Source organism: Pipra filicauda, unplaced genomic scaffold (genome assembly GCF_003945595.2).
Source record: "Pipra filicauda isolate LSUMZ 115617 unplaced genomic scaffold, ASM394559v2 scaffold89_size2521313_pilon, whole genome shotgun sequence".
Lineage (NCBI taxonomy): Eukaryota > Metazoa > Chordata > Aves > Passeriformes > Pipridae > Pipra > Pipra filicauda.
The window spans coordinates 358,537-373,380 of NW_024105086.1; the positions used below are offsets into that span (position 1 = coordinate 358,537).

Here is a 14,844-nt window from a genome sequence, read left to right on the forward strand (position 1 = left end):
TCTTACACTGTCACTGTATCACTGTTTCCAAGCAAACTAATGTTACAAACCTGGTTCTTAATATTTCCAATCAGTGGTCCTATTCTTAATTAAGTAATTTCCCCAACTTGTGAAATACAGCCACTTCAGTGATAGAAAGCTACCAAATATTCCAAATCTCTCTTTCTCTTGGTGTATATCTGTATATGTATATATGTATGCATGTTCAGATAGCAACATTTGCTCGTGGTACACTTCATTACCTGTAAACATGACATTTTTATGATTTTACTGCTGTAATTTCTCTCATCAGTTATCACAACATTCCTTTGAAGGATAAAAATGCTGTATATATTTTGATGAGGGAATCAAAATTGTTGACAGCTAAAAATTTGAACCGTGTAAATAGTTATTGTCTTAGCTGCAGCAATTGTGTCTGTTATAGCATAGCAGCTTTACTCTGCACTTTATTTACTGAAATTTTGTTCTGTTAGCAGAATCTTCTTGTCTGAAAAGAGTTCCTGGACTTCCTACAAAATTGTTATGCACCTTCACTCCAGAGGTTCAGCTCATTATTCTTGTTAAGAGAAGCAAAGGATCTACAACAGAAGAAAAGCCTGCTGACATCAAATCTTCATCGTTTTTTCCAGGATTCACACCACATAGAGGGTATGTCAAAAGAATTAGACGCTGTAATACTAATCCTTGGCTGCTGAGATTTCACTAAGGTAGAGACCACTGATAACATTATTCCTGTAGGTATTTTATAAACTGTACCTTCTATTCACATTGTTAATTGGGCATCAGTGGGGTTTGATAGCCAAGAGTACTCTGAAGATTGTGTAGATTATTCTGCATATTAAAACTTGCATCATCATATTATGATTAATTTTTCATCTCAGATGCATCTACTTTAATTTTTTTTCAGCTGGATGCAACTGACATTCAGGCACCGACTTAGGTAGTGGCAATTAGGGTCTGCAGCCTCTGATGCAGTAAGGGGACCACACAGGGGCCAAGTCAGGTTTTTCAGTGCTCCTGGATACCATCATTTAGATATCAAAATACTTGACCCTGGTACGTAAAACTCATCCACCAATAATCAGGCAATACTAATTTTGGCTGTAAGTATTTTGAAATGCAAAATTGTCCTTGTGTTTCTTTGCAACCTCAGCCTGAAGAAAGAGAAAGCAACCCCAGGTTTTATGCTTAATGCATTTCAATATTATAATCTCTGGTTATGCTGATAACCCGTGCCAGGAAAAACTTTGTTTATCTGTAGCAGATAGAACTGCCATAGAAAACAAAAATGTGACAGGCTGTTTTCTATCTGAACACACGTTGTCTTTGAAGCACAGTGTTCTGCTTTCTGTGCCCACAAGCTCGGATCAGAATTCCATCATAATAAATTATCACAAAGGACTGAATTTACATGAGGACACTGCCCAGTGTGAAATGTTTTCCTGACACCTTTTGTGTGATAAACCAGTCCCACATAATAATTTGCCCCTGAGCACAAATGTGGTATTTTCACAACAAACTTCAAGTTTTTTATGTAAAAAAAGTCTTGTGTAGAGTATTTAAACACAGAAGTGATTGTTCCAAAAACATGCATTCTTTATCAGACCAGAAAGATGTTCATAAGAGTATTTTAGTATATTTTGGCATGTCTTGTTTGCCTACAAGGGGGTTCTCAGCTTCCATGATTTCCCTAGTTGTCTGTATGCTTAAGCTCAAAGAAAACGTGGCTCATTTGCTCTAAAATTATTTTTTTACTGTCTATCAAATATTAAATCACACATTAAAAAAGGAGAAAAAAGATATATGTGAACAAGCAAATGCAAAAATAAGTGTTATAAAAGATGGATAAAGTGAAAAAGAAGGGCAATGTCAATGTCAATATATTGCCCCATTGTCTTTTATCACGTTCCTATCTGGAAGTTCTTTCTGCATGAATCCACATATTTTAAAAAACAGCTTGTTTAAAGCTATATATAAATATATTTTTATAGCAGTAGTATTATAACATTGATAACATTTTGCTTTCCTTCATGATTCTCCTAGCATACTCTAGCCAGGGATAAATACCTTAATTACTGAATTCTTGAGAAAAACAGCATCCGATATAAAACATTTCTTTGATGGAATTTTAGGATTTGATGCAATCTCTTCTTTTTTCCCATGGCCTATCTTCTAATACATTTTATGGTTGTCTAACTATATTAAAAAATGGAAAAAACTCAGAATGAATTTTGAAAAACTCCTAGAAGAAAAACCTAGGTCATGGTTTTGTACATTTATTACTGTACATATGTATTTGTGATTGCGTATGGGGGGAGTGTTTTCCTATTAGCTCATTATCCCACTGATAAGGAAAATTCTGTACTAGAGCAGGAACTGCCAGGTCTGAGCACTTACTGCCAAGTCAAGGGCCTGTGGGTGGACTTTTAATTTAGAAGACCCAGACACTCAGTTTGCTTTTAATCCATGTGCTCAAAATACAGCTAGTGTGTGAAAGAGTTGGTATGGAGGTGGCCTGAGCAAAAAGGACACTAGAATAAGTGCTAGGCTAAAATCATAGTTCAGAGATGATTCTTGCCTTCTTAATCAATGTAAAATCTGGACCCTTCAAGCAGCTTTTTAAATCAAGTCTGACAACATTATTGTGACTGCCCAAATGTATACATCCATATCAATACTAAGTAAGTGAACTCAAAAGTATAGTGCACAATGCATCACATATAGATCTCTCTCTATTTGGCCAAATGTAACTGAAATCTAATTATTAGTAGTTATTTAATTAGAACATAATCACTTCTTAAAATTGAGTCTCACTGCTTCTTTTCCCTGGTAAATATTGGATGGAGTCAGACAAATTGCCTATCATTGAGTAGAATATTGATGTCCTAGAATGGCAAATTAGGACTTAAGGTTTGTTCTATTATTTAACCAAAAAAGTGTGACTTAAGCATTGTTTCAGTCTTATCTATTAGAAGTAAGATGATTTACTTAAATTGTCAGACTAAAAGAAAAAAACCCAAACTAAATAGGTGAGAATAATAATTCTTTCAAGAAAGTCATCAAACTAAAGCCAGCTTCTTAGAGGATTCAACCTGCTGCATTTTTAAAAAGCAAAAATCTTGTGCTGCTTGGGAAATTATTTTTAAAATGAATTATTTTAAAGCTTTGCAGTAAAAAATTGGGAACTCTTTCCTAAAATGGGTATACAGTGGTATTTCAGGATTTTATGCAAAGAGAATAATTTTTTTTAAAGATTATCATCAGGTTTCCATTCCAAACAATCACTTTCTGAGTATTTGACTTAAATGAAAAAATTCTGGTAGCCTAACTACAACCAAAACACAAACCCAAAATAGGCTGTGTGCTTATGTGCTTTGATCTTGTGCTAGAACAGGAAAGAAAACAAGTTGTTGGCTAAGGGCTTTCTCTCTGTACTTAGATTTACAAGCTCGTACCAGAAACAGACACCAAATGCTATTTTGTGCAGTAAATATCTAAGATTCTGTTACCATAAAACTCTTTGAGGAAACTGCAAAGCCCATCTTCCTGCCACTGACCTGACTGAGCCTTCTTATGCTGTACTGTTACCTGGAGGGTCCAGTTCCATGACACTACATTTTTATGTGAAGAAACCACTATACTAAGATACTTTCTGAGGAACACAATAATGGTTGTTTTCTGAATAGTTTTTTTAATGCTTAAGAAAAGTCTCTGCTCTGCAAGAGTTTAAGAAAAACATGATTTTGAGGAGTCGTATATTCATATTAATGAATAATATGTATTCATATGTATTAGTCTTCAGCTGGATTTCTTGTGCACAATATTTTATACAGTTTATTTTGTATAAAGAGCTTAGATCAAACCCCTGTGTTCAAACTACAGCTTTCTCCCTATACATACCTTGTGCTAACTCACTACATGGAAGACCAGTGGCTTTTAAACCCTCCCAGGAAGGCAGACTCTGCCTCAGCACTGGGCTGAAGAGGAAAGGAGGATGCTGGAGTTGGCCACTTCTCAGTCGTGAGGAGAAGAGACTGGGCTCATGGGCAAGGCTGGGCTCAGTTCTGGGGGGAATCTTTATATGAAGGAAGGAGGAAACACTGTTCATATAATATGAACTGTGGGATGAGTTTAGATTTATTGTTCATAAATATGGTTATGACCAGTGGCACTTCAACCTATTTACATGCTTTTTTTTTTAAATTATTTTTCAGTACTTGCATGTAACTTGTAACTGCATATATTCTCTATTTAGCAATGAGACAGGAAGAGATACTATGTGTACAGAATCAGCATTGAATGTCAGAGGGAAAGACACAGTAGAAATTTGAGAAAAGAATACTTTTCAAAGGGCACTTTTCAAGAACTATGTTCTGGTATTTGAATATATGTGTATCGAAATGAAACCAAACAGGTCTTCTTGAAATCAGCTATGAAACAGCACATTTGGTGGACCAGTATGATTGCAAATATATTCTCATCTGTGTATACTCACATTTGGCAGGATTAATGTGTTCTGTAAATGATATGTTTATCTTCTAGGGCACTGTATATATCACAGAGAGCTATCAACAATCAGTTATTTCCTGCTGCCAGTGGTCAGTTTGCCATTGAAAGCATTCACTATCACTCTATACTAAGGTATAAGTGAGTGATAAAGTAAGGAATAGAGTCCTTTTTCTTTAGTTGTTCAATTCAATATTTTAATTTTCTGTAAAGAGCATGATGTTTTATGCTTTTGGAAAATTAAAAATTTAAGAATTTTTCTTATTTATTCCTGCCAAAAAAAAGAGTGTTCTTGAGGCTGCTAAATCTGTTAATTTAAACTGTGCACATCTAATGTATTATTTTCATTTTCATGAAGAACAAAAATTCTTATAGACCAGGAAAACACAGTTCATTCATTTTTTAGTTTTCCCCAATCTGTAATGCAACAAGAACAACATCAGCACCAACTACATGGTTTCTGCACACTACAAATACCTTGGCTATCTTAAAAGAGTGATTACTTCTTTCAAAAAGAAGTATCTTATGACTTTTTCCACAAATAGATATATGTTTTTTGAAGACTAAAGTCTACAGATTCCTGACAAGAGGCCACAGGAAGCAGCTTGATATGCCTGCTTAGGATAAAGCCCAAGCTGAAGTCTCACAAACTTTGATGAGAATTAAGAGCGTTTGACTGCTGTCTGTATCAGGGTTGTCTAAGTCCAGGTCTCTGCTCAAGGAGGTGCAGCCTTCTTTTCCAGTAATGCAAGAAAAGGCTGCTACCTGACAGAAAACAGTTCAGCCTCAAAATGTCACTTTTCACAATTTTAATCTCTATTTTTTCAGTAAAGATATTTTTACTGTTTCTGCTTTTCTCTCGTACCAGGAAAGTGAGGTCTAAAAGTAAAAATGTGAGATTTAACAATACTAGATCTTAATTTGTTTATCAGTGAATATTTTAAGACACCAGTCTCCAGGGTCTGTGTTGTAGCAAACACTCAGAGCATGATGTCACTCCTGTCAGACCCACTGTTGTTGACTTTTTCTATGGTTGTTATCCCTTTTGTATAGAAAATGTGATTTGACATACACTGGAGGTTTTCCAGTTTGGTTGGTGTTCAGTCATCATGGCTGGGCTTCATGAATGAAGATTTGGGAAGGGCTCTACCCACACTTGTTATTAGTGTTCAGTAACACAGAGGCAAAAGCTCTGTGTTTCCATGCCAGATTTGGTATTTTACGTAATTTTAAGATCTATTTTGATCTATCATTATTTCCTCTGACTGCAACATTCAAAGTCTGGTTCCATCAGCAATGCAGTATCTCCTTCCAAAGTGAATGTGAGGAAAAACTTCCAGCCATTTGTGTAAGAAGACATTTGGGCACAAAAATGGTTTTGTGCAGGTTGAGTAGAGCAGGAATGTCTAAATCAGGAATGGATCCAGAGTCCCCAGCTCTGGGCAGCCTTTGCTGGGAAAAACTTACAGCCAGGCTCTCCAAGAGAATGTTATGTCCATTCTGTATAATCATTACAAATGGGGTTTGATTCTTCTTGGTTGGGGTTTTCAGAGATACTACTTAACTAAGTTGTGGATCATTTCAGAGCAATCCTGAGGAATAACAGAAGCAGCTTTTTATGCCTCTGAGGTAGCAAGTTTGCATAACCACCAGCAAAACATATACTTATTTATGTATTATTCATTAGGGTCTATGTTAGAGGTTATAGGAAAAACAGAGAGGTGTGGTAAAAATCACAAGTTTAGATTCAAAACTGAAATTTCACAGGTCTCAGTGGAGATATGGGAAGTTAAAAATTCAAAATTTTATCTTTTTTTTTAAAGCTGATTTTCCTACTAGCCCAGAAACATTTTTTTTTTACATGTGGCATTTCTTTCTTTCCACTCTAAAAATAGATATGCTCACCCTACTGCCCAGTTTGGCTTTGAAGTAGCCAGGAAGGGAAAAGGTGCAGCCACCCCAGCACTTGTGCATTGTTGAGACATGAAGGGATTTAAGCCACAGGTTACAGTGCACACTTTGGTTTTGTGAGTGTAATAATCTTTCTGAATGTAACACCATTTTTCCAGTTAAACATTGTCCTTTTAAACTGCTCTGTTCAGCTGCATTTCCTAAGTGTTCATTCCATGCTGCTGCTGCACAGCAGGAATGGAACACGTGGACAGTTTTTTCCAGGGAGGCAAAATACTACTTAACACTGTTTAAAAGAGACAACAGATGGGGAGACTGTTTCTCAAAATAATCCTCCCTAATGGACATTGCAGTCACAATCCTGCAGAAAGAAGGAGGAGAAAAAATCTCTGCAGTATCTGTGAAAGGAAATCCTGAGAAAACAAATAAGTTAGGCTCTTTTAAACAGACAAGTGACTGCCTGGAGTTATTTATGCATAACAGCATTTGTTTAGTTACTTCTTTCCATGTTGTTTATGGATGGTTTAACTGAATCTTCAGATGGATTCTGTCAGATCACGTTTCCAACCCTGATTCTTTTACACTGCTTCAAAGTATGGACAGAAATTTGCTTAAGCAGCTGGGGAATTCTTGGCATCAGGATACCAAAGGTAATGCCAGCCAAGTTGAGGCCATGTTTTTTGCCACTTATCCTTATCCTTCTCACCAACATGGAAAGCAAATGTTGAAAGAGAAGATTCTCCCTTTTCATGCTTGCAATGCCATCCATATATGCAAATCTTTCTCATCACTTCTTTTCTCCTTTAGGCAATGAATAAACTATTAATCTGTAACACTTCACAAAGTTCTAGTGCTGTCCTCATACATTCTGTATTTTTTTAGTGTAATTAAACCATATTTTCTTTATTCTGTTTGTTGATCTGGGCAGTGTCTCATACATTCCTTTGTAGTATCTAGAGGCTAATTGTAATCCTTGTTCAGGGTTGTAACATTCATTACAACTGCTCTCTAACATTTCGGTTCTGTATTTATAAATAACCAGTTTTCTCTTTTTTCACAACTCTTTTTCAAAAGTCTTGCTATCTTCAGAATTTGCATATTCATTGTTTGGTTGGGTCTATTAAATTGTATGGAAATAAACATGGATTTTCCCCGTAGCAAAATGTCACAGAATAAGCTCCAGTACTGCTAAAATTGGTTAAACTAGGGGAATGAAAGAGAAAAAAAAAAAGAGAGTGGGCTGGAAATAGGAATAAGAACAGATGGCCTAAGTTAACATTTTTAGATATTATATTACATAAAGTTGTAGGAGGAAAACTAAAAAGGTAAATAGCAACCTTTTTAATAGCAGAAGTGTTCTGTTGATACTCTCTCATCCGAGCTCATCTGCGCTAATGAAATAAATGGCCTTACCAAGTCTTGGTTGTTCTCTGTGTATTGTACAGGTATGAAAACTGAAAACCACACTGCTAAATAGAACCAATTTCAACATTAAGTTGTTTAATTCATTAAGGTGGAGTTGCAAGGATACCTACAACAATTATGAGTGTCTCTGTGGCTTTTTAAGTCTTTTGTATTTATTTGAAAGAACACATTTATTATTGTGCGTGATCGGCTCTGCATAGCTCATTTGCAAATTAAATTCACAGTAGTATCCTTCAGAGACACTCTGCCACAATGTGTCTCCAGAGGAGTGTCTGTAGTTTCTGGCTTGAAGCTGTCTACCACGCTTCATGTGTGATTTCTCCAATGCCTAAATCTTTCTTTAGGAGCTTGGTTACTACCCAGACTTTTATAACATTACCAAGAAACTTCCAGCTGAATTCCAGCAGCACTTCTCGTTTTATTGTGTGAAAAGAAAAACAGAGTAGATTCACTTGTGTATTTTTTGCAGAGAAAGGTAATTCAACTTAGTGACTGGGAGAAGACAAAAGTTTTTTTGTATGTCATTATATAAAATGGAACCTGGACAGATCGTCAGGGGATTTTTGACTTGTCGCTGGCATTAAATTAGAACACAACTGTATATATAAGACTAAAGAATGTAGGTCATGTCTAAAAGTATAAAGAGTGCAGAGATGCAACGATTCTGAAATGATCTGGGATAGTGGTTACTCATTCTGTTTTGCCTGAGAAAGTTGCAGTCCAAAATATTGAGGTATTTTGAAGTACTTGACTTTAGACAATGTTAGGATTTATTCTTTTAGAATTATGCAATGCAGATTCCAATTTATCTAGGTACAAGAGGTCTTAACTGTTATAAAATAAATTGTTAAAGCTGAGGTTTTTTAATGTTAAAGGCGAAATCCCCCATATGTGACATTATGAAAACACTCCTCACCCATGCTCCAAACCATTTAGCAGCATGATCAGCAAGGAGCAGACTGGGAGCAGAACAAAAATGTACTACTTCTGCTGGCTCTGAGGAGGAGCAGGTGCAGAACTGATCAGCATGGCAAAACAGGCAGAATCAGGAGCCTCAGGAGTCTCTTGCTGACAACGGCTGGGCCCCATCAAGGTCATGCAGAAGCTGAATGACTGGTGTCAAGGTACACATCAAAATGTAGGGGCCTGCATGTAAAATGAAAGCTCCTTTCAGGTCCTTGAATCCTTTTATGAGTCTGGAGAAATACACTGAAGATATAAATGAGAATAGAGGATGAAGAAAGGGAAAAATGAAAAGAAAAATTCTAAAATAAGCATTTACCTGCCAATGATCGAGCACTTTAGTGAATCCATTAAGGCCCAAAACACGAGTTACATCTTTAGATTGTAAACTCTGTATTGAAGTCAGATGTTCTTCACTAATTTATTGCCTAACAAAGTTTTCCTACTTACTAATTTAAGACATCATATCTCTCTATTCCTGTCTAGAACAATTTTTAGTACAAGTATTAAACACCTTTCACTCAACCATTTAGTTTGGCTGCAGTGTGTCTTTCCAATTAGATAAGACCTGAACAGCTGGTCAGAACCTCACTGTAAATCTCTATATGACTGTACCTATTTCATATAAAAAATCAGATAGTTTCATTATATTCACCACTTTGAACAAAGTCGTGCTCCCCTGCATTATAAATAGCCATTTTCCTTTGCCTTTTGATGTCTTTGCCTTTCCAAGAATATGTGATTTACAATATGATAGTCAAAATGTCTTGGGAATCAAAGTTCTGTGTGCAGCTATGCTGGGTCATGTTCATCTGTGAATTGAGAATGAATGCATAAATGATTTATTTATGTCATTTTATACTTTGTTTTTGAATTATGTTCAGTATCATGCTCTTATATCTTCCAAGAAGTATTTTCAAATAGATAATGGATAATTAAATTTCATAATTTCTTAAGATAACACGATTTTAATGAATGCTGCGAATAAGGCTCATCATTAACAGATTTAGCTGCCTGAAGAAACTACTTTTATCAGCTTTCTCTGTACCGGGAAAAAAAAAATAATTTCCTCTGGATTCACTTCCATTTATGCCAGAAATATTTGTTTAAAAGCATAGGCAACCATTGAATAAGAGCATGATTCAGATAAAACATAGACAAAGGGCTTTATCTAGATAAAGTATATAGAATTCACTGGTTCATTTAAGAGATACATTAAGGACTAAAATAAAGTACATTATAAAATACAACTGCACTATACTCAGATCAGAAGAGCAGAGTGCAGTCAGAGCCTCACTTCAGCTGAACCTCTGGTGTTCCTAAGCTTTAGCACAGTAAGGGCAGGATTTTTCAGATTTTCAAGCAGTTTTTAGGTGTCTTTCCCAGTGTCCATAATCTTTCTTGTAGACTTTTCGTTGGCCTACTCACAGAAGGCATTGTGCTGGGAAATTCAGTGTAAGAGCTACACTCGCACATGCACTCAGTGACTTTTCTAATCTTACTGGAATTTAATTCTGCAATAAACTCTAAATTACTCCCTGAAACTTTTTTCTGAATATTATATTGTCTCAAGGCATGGCAAGAATCTGTAGAAAGAACACCATTAATTTTTGGGGGCATTTATGTTGCATCAGAGGCATCACAGGAAGAAAGAAGGAAATGAACCTTTTCATTAGGAAATGAACCTTTAAAGGTATGTAACTCACTACCTAAACTTAACCAAAGGCTTTTTCTCTCTTCAGCTTTTTGGAAAGCTTTTTTTCTATACTCACTCTCACTTTATTGGACAATACTGTACTCTTGAGCATTGAAATATTTCTTTATCAGTGATCTGATAGGACTGATAGAACTGAAATGTATTTTCACATCTGACCTGATTTATTAGTCTTTGTGCTGTATTTTTTTTATTTTATTCTTGATATAGCGTTATTAAGACAAATATATATTTATATATTATTCAACTATTCTTTTATGTACAGATGCTAACCTCCTAGAAGGCCATAATAATGATAATGACTCATATCCAAGAAGGATAATTTTAGTTCATTGCAAAATAATTATTATTTAGGCCAGTGGTAGAGGGGGACAACTGAAGTCAAGAGAAGATCAGTAGTTTTCCCATAGCAATTGACAACTGTAAATAACACTGTTAAATATAACTGGTTGTGATTTAAACGTTCCTGCAAGCTTTGCTCAGGTTCTGCTGAGCCAGCAGGGTATGTTAGTCTCCCAGAGGGAGGAGGGCACTTGTGGCAATGCACTGAAGCAGCCTCAAGGCAAGGTGCACAGTGTACCTTTCTATTGCTGAAGCAGCAGCGGGGCTGAGTTCCAAAGGCCTTGAACTGGGCAGTTGTCACCAGAGGCACTGTGGGAATTGTGGCAGTGCTTTTCCAGAGGGGTGCTCCACTGCCATAGACCGTTCAGATCAGGATACAAAAATAATATTCAAAGTTCTTTTATAAAGTGTCTTCGAATTTAGGAGCCATATTCTTTCGTTTTGACTAAGTTTCTTCCCCTTGATTGAGCAGACATTAAAACAAAACTGGTGAAGTAAAGCTGGGTAAAAAGCATGCCATGAAGGTTTCCAGTACTGAGTATATTTGGTCCCTGTGTTTCTGGAAACTTTTCAGACTTTTTGCTGCATATTCAGACTTTTGTGCGTATTCATCAGACAGCTGTTGGAGTCATGAGTCTCTTCTCATGCCGAAATAACTCCTTTCTCCTTTCCTGTGGGCTTGCACTGACTCGAGGTAAATCATATGACTGTAAATACATTTATCATGGGTTAAATTGTTTGTAAACACAGTGACAACAAATATGTGTAGCTCTGTACGTATTGCTTGATGGTTAGGCTGTCTGCTACCAGCAAGAAAAGTGAGCCTAGTGTACTGAGTCTTTGCATATTCTTGGATATTAATAGGACAGCACTGATAACATTTTGCTTCTCTAGTTGCTTTTGAAATCCTACATGCATTTTAGCTTTATTTTCACTCTCATATTTTTTATTTCCCTTGATAATAGTTCAGGTTTATTATAAATGGCTTCTTTTCCACTGTTCTGAAAATAAGGTTCAATAATGGAAACAAGGGAGACATGGATTAACCATAAGGATTTTTCATTTTGGACTGATATAGTGGAGCTCAGCAATAACACAATTTTTTCCCATGCTTGCTTGCCGTTCTCACATGAACTCCGTTAGAAATTATTATGCAAATGGATGATACTGTGCAGGAGGGTAAGAATGTAAAGTCTCAAAATGTTTCAAAGTACACTAAATTAATCACAATTTTAAAAAGTTAGTAATTTCAATAAATATGCAGTTTATGGGTATTGGGAATAGAAATTGGGTACAGAAATTTTCATGACGGGTCATATTCTTTAAGAAAAAAAAATCTACCTATTGGTAGGAATTACAGGCCTCAGAATACTTTATAAGCCAAGTCTAACAATATTAACATGAAATATGCACAATTAATACAAGGGAACACATGAGTCAATATAAAACATTCATCCGTTAAATAATTTACAGTACTTTTTTTTCCTGTTCATCTGCCCTACTTTCAGATTATGCTTATACTCTTTTAGACTTGTTTGCTTTTTTCAGCAATGAATGGAGAATTCCTTTGTATGTGGGTTCTGTTACAACTCCATTAAAAAGTGATAGTTTCAGTTTGGCTATCTAACAGAAAAGAAAATGTGAAACCTTCATATAATCCAAAGGTTTCCTTTTTTTTTTTTTTTTTGTTAAATTACCAAACACATGAAGCAATAGCAAGGGGACAAAGAGCTAGATTCACAAATTGCCAAAAGCACAGGGAAGACCCTTCCTCTCTCTCCTCAGGAAAAGAGGGGAAATAAAAAAAGAAAAAAAGAAGAAGAAAAAGGGGAATCTCGAGCTAAGGCACCTACAAAAGCCTTCAAAGCAGTGCACAGTGGGGTTACCTGGAGTAAGGTGCTCACTCACCATTTGCCCTGGGGGATGTTGTTGATCGTGCTATATTCTTTTAATCAGTTCCCAAACTGAGGAAGAACAGATCTCTAGTGTTGCCCCAGTCTCTTTGTATCTAATCCCCAGCCTAAACCAGATAAAACTAGAAAAATTAATAAAACTTCATCTACTTGCTATGAAAGTAAATACCAGTTTATTATATTAATGGATAGAAAAAAAGATGTTTTACTTCCAGGCTTGATTCAAGATTAGCAGATGCAGGAAATAATGTACAAGTAGGTAGGTAATTTAGGCGCTCCCTCTTCTGCCACAGACTTTGCACGTCTCATTTCCCTGTCTGTAAACACAATTTAAAAGCATGTTTTTCTTTATTTTTTCAAAACATCTTGTAAGATTTCAGAAAACAGTAACCAGTTCTTGATGTATACATGAACCACATGTGCCAGTTCTGTTCTCAGTCCTTAGTGCTCCTGTAATACAGATAAATTAAATAGCAGGAATGTAAATCAGCTTAGACTGCAAGTGCCATAGAAATCTTAGTCAATCATTCATATTTTCCTCCTGTGCATAGGATCACACTGGCTCTCTTTAGCTCAAAATCAAGCTGGATCCCCTTCCTAAAGCTATAACATCATGACAGGAGTTACTGTATGCAGATTTGCCACTTATAATCAAACCAGCATTTCCTCTATCAGTTTGGTTGCATTATTAAGTGACACTTACAAGTAATTTGATGATTAAATGAGCTGTTTTTCACAACAAGCACGTAATTTTCTTTTTTCCATTAAGAATACAAATCACAACATAATATTCTGTACTTGGCACATCTATGCCAGAGGCAAGAAAATTGATCTGGAGGTGTGCTTCCTTCTTTACCTGCTTCTTAAATGTTTCCATCACTTGTAGTATATATTTCTTCATGGTTCTATTTGATAGTGAGGAATTATCTTGCTCCCAGAGACAATTCTGACAATAACTGTGAATAATTTTTTTTGCTAATCAGATGGGAAGAAAATGAAGGTGAATATGCTGATACAGTTGGTCTAATTGGTTTCTTTTGGAGTCATCAACCACCATTGTGGCATCAGATGTTATCTGAATTTTCTAAAATCAATTCTCCACTCCTCATGCCAGCAAACAGCAGCATCCTTCCTTTCACTCAGGCCTCCCATTCAGACATTTCTCACACTAAATCCAAGTGCCATTGAGTGTAAGGAAAGTCTATCTCATTACCTTTCTTGTTCAATATGATTGAAGATATTAAGAAAACATAAGAGGCAATTGATATTATGACATCTTTAATAAATCATTATATGAGTAATTTTAATTAAACACAAAATATATGGTCTCTTAACTCTTGTAGTGATAGGTATGTTAAGAAATGGCATCAACTCAGACTATGAAGGACATTTCAAGCTCAGATTTATTTGTTTTCCTTTGATGCAAGAGGCTTGAATTTTACTTTCTGCAAATAAATGGCTTTAGCTGCTACAGTTATACATTCTATTTATTAATTTGACAGGTGAGATTTAATCATAGATGGAAGGAAACCAGAGAACAATATTTACAGCTTCATCCATGTACATTTTATGATCTTTGAGCGCTATATTCTATATTTTGTAGAGGTTTGTTTTGTTCTTTGCTGGAAAGGCTGGAATTTTTGATTTTGAAAAAAGTTATTTCAAATTCTCAAGATAGTTCTTACTAAAAAACTCACACTGCAACACATGGAGTAACATTCTGGCCTTCTTTTCACAGGCAGGAGTTGGACTTAGATGACACTCGTTGCCCCTTTTGTAGATGTCTGACCCAGCAGACACATCCTGCAATAACATTTACCAAGGCAGTTGGGATCATGGCAGCCCAAGGAGCTGCCAGTGTCTGCAGGGGGCCAAAAGCTGCCAGCACCAGCTCATGGCTCCTTCAGGGAGGGGGGGTGGGATGGGCACTGGCAGGGGCAGCAGTCAAAGGGGCAGCAGGCACAGTCTGCCAGTGGATCTCTCCTAGGCCAGAAGGGCAGGAGGGAGGAATTGCAGCTTTCCTAGGGCAGCAATGCTCCCAACCTGATTATGAATGAAAGAAGTGTATCA

At 36.2% G+C, this 14,844-nt stretch overlaps 1 long non-coding RNA gene across 2 annotated transcripts in view; it reads left to right on the plus strand.

The window, feature by feature from the left end:
• Positions 1-14,844, plus strand: part of LOC120325243 — a 64,790-nt gene that overhangs the window by 2,799 nt on the left and 47,147 nt on the right. The window contains exons 2-3 of one of the 2 annotated variants that reach the window (XR_005567138.1): positions 477-648; positions 3,883-4,263. This is a non-coding gene — a long non-coding RNA (uncharacterized LOC120325243). Of the gene's footprint in view, positions 1-476; positions 649-3,882; positions 4,264-14,844 lie in introns of those variants that run through there. The other variant, XR_005567139.1, reaches the window with a different exon arrangement.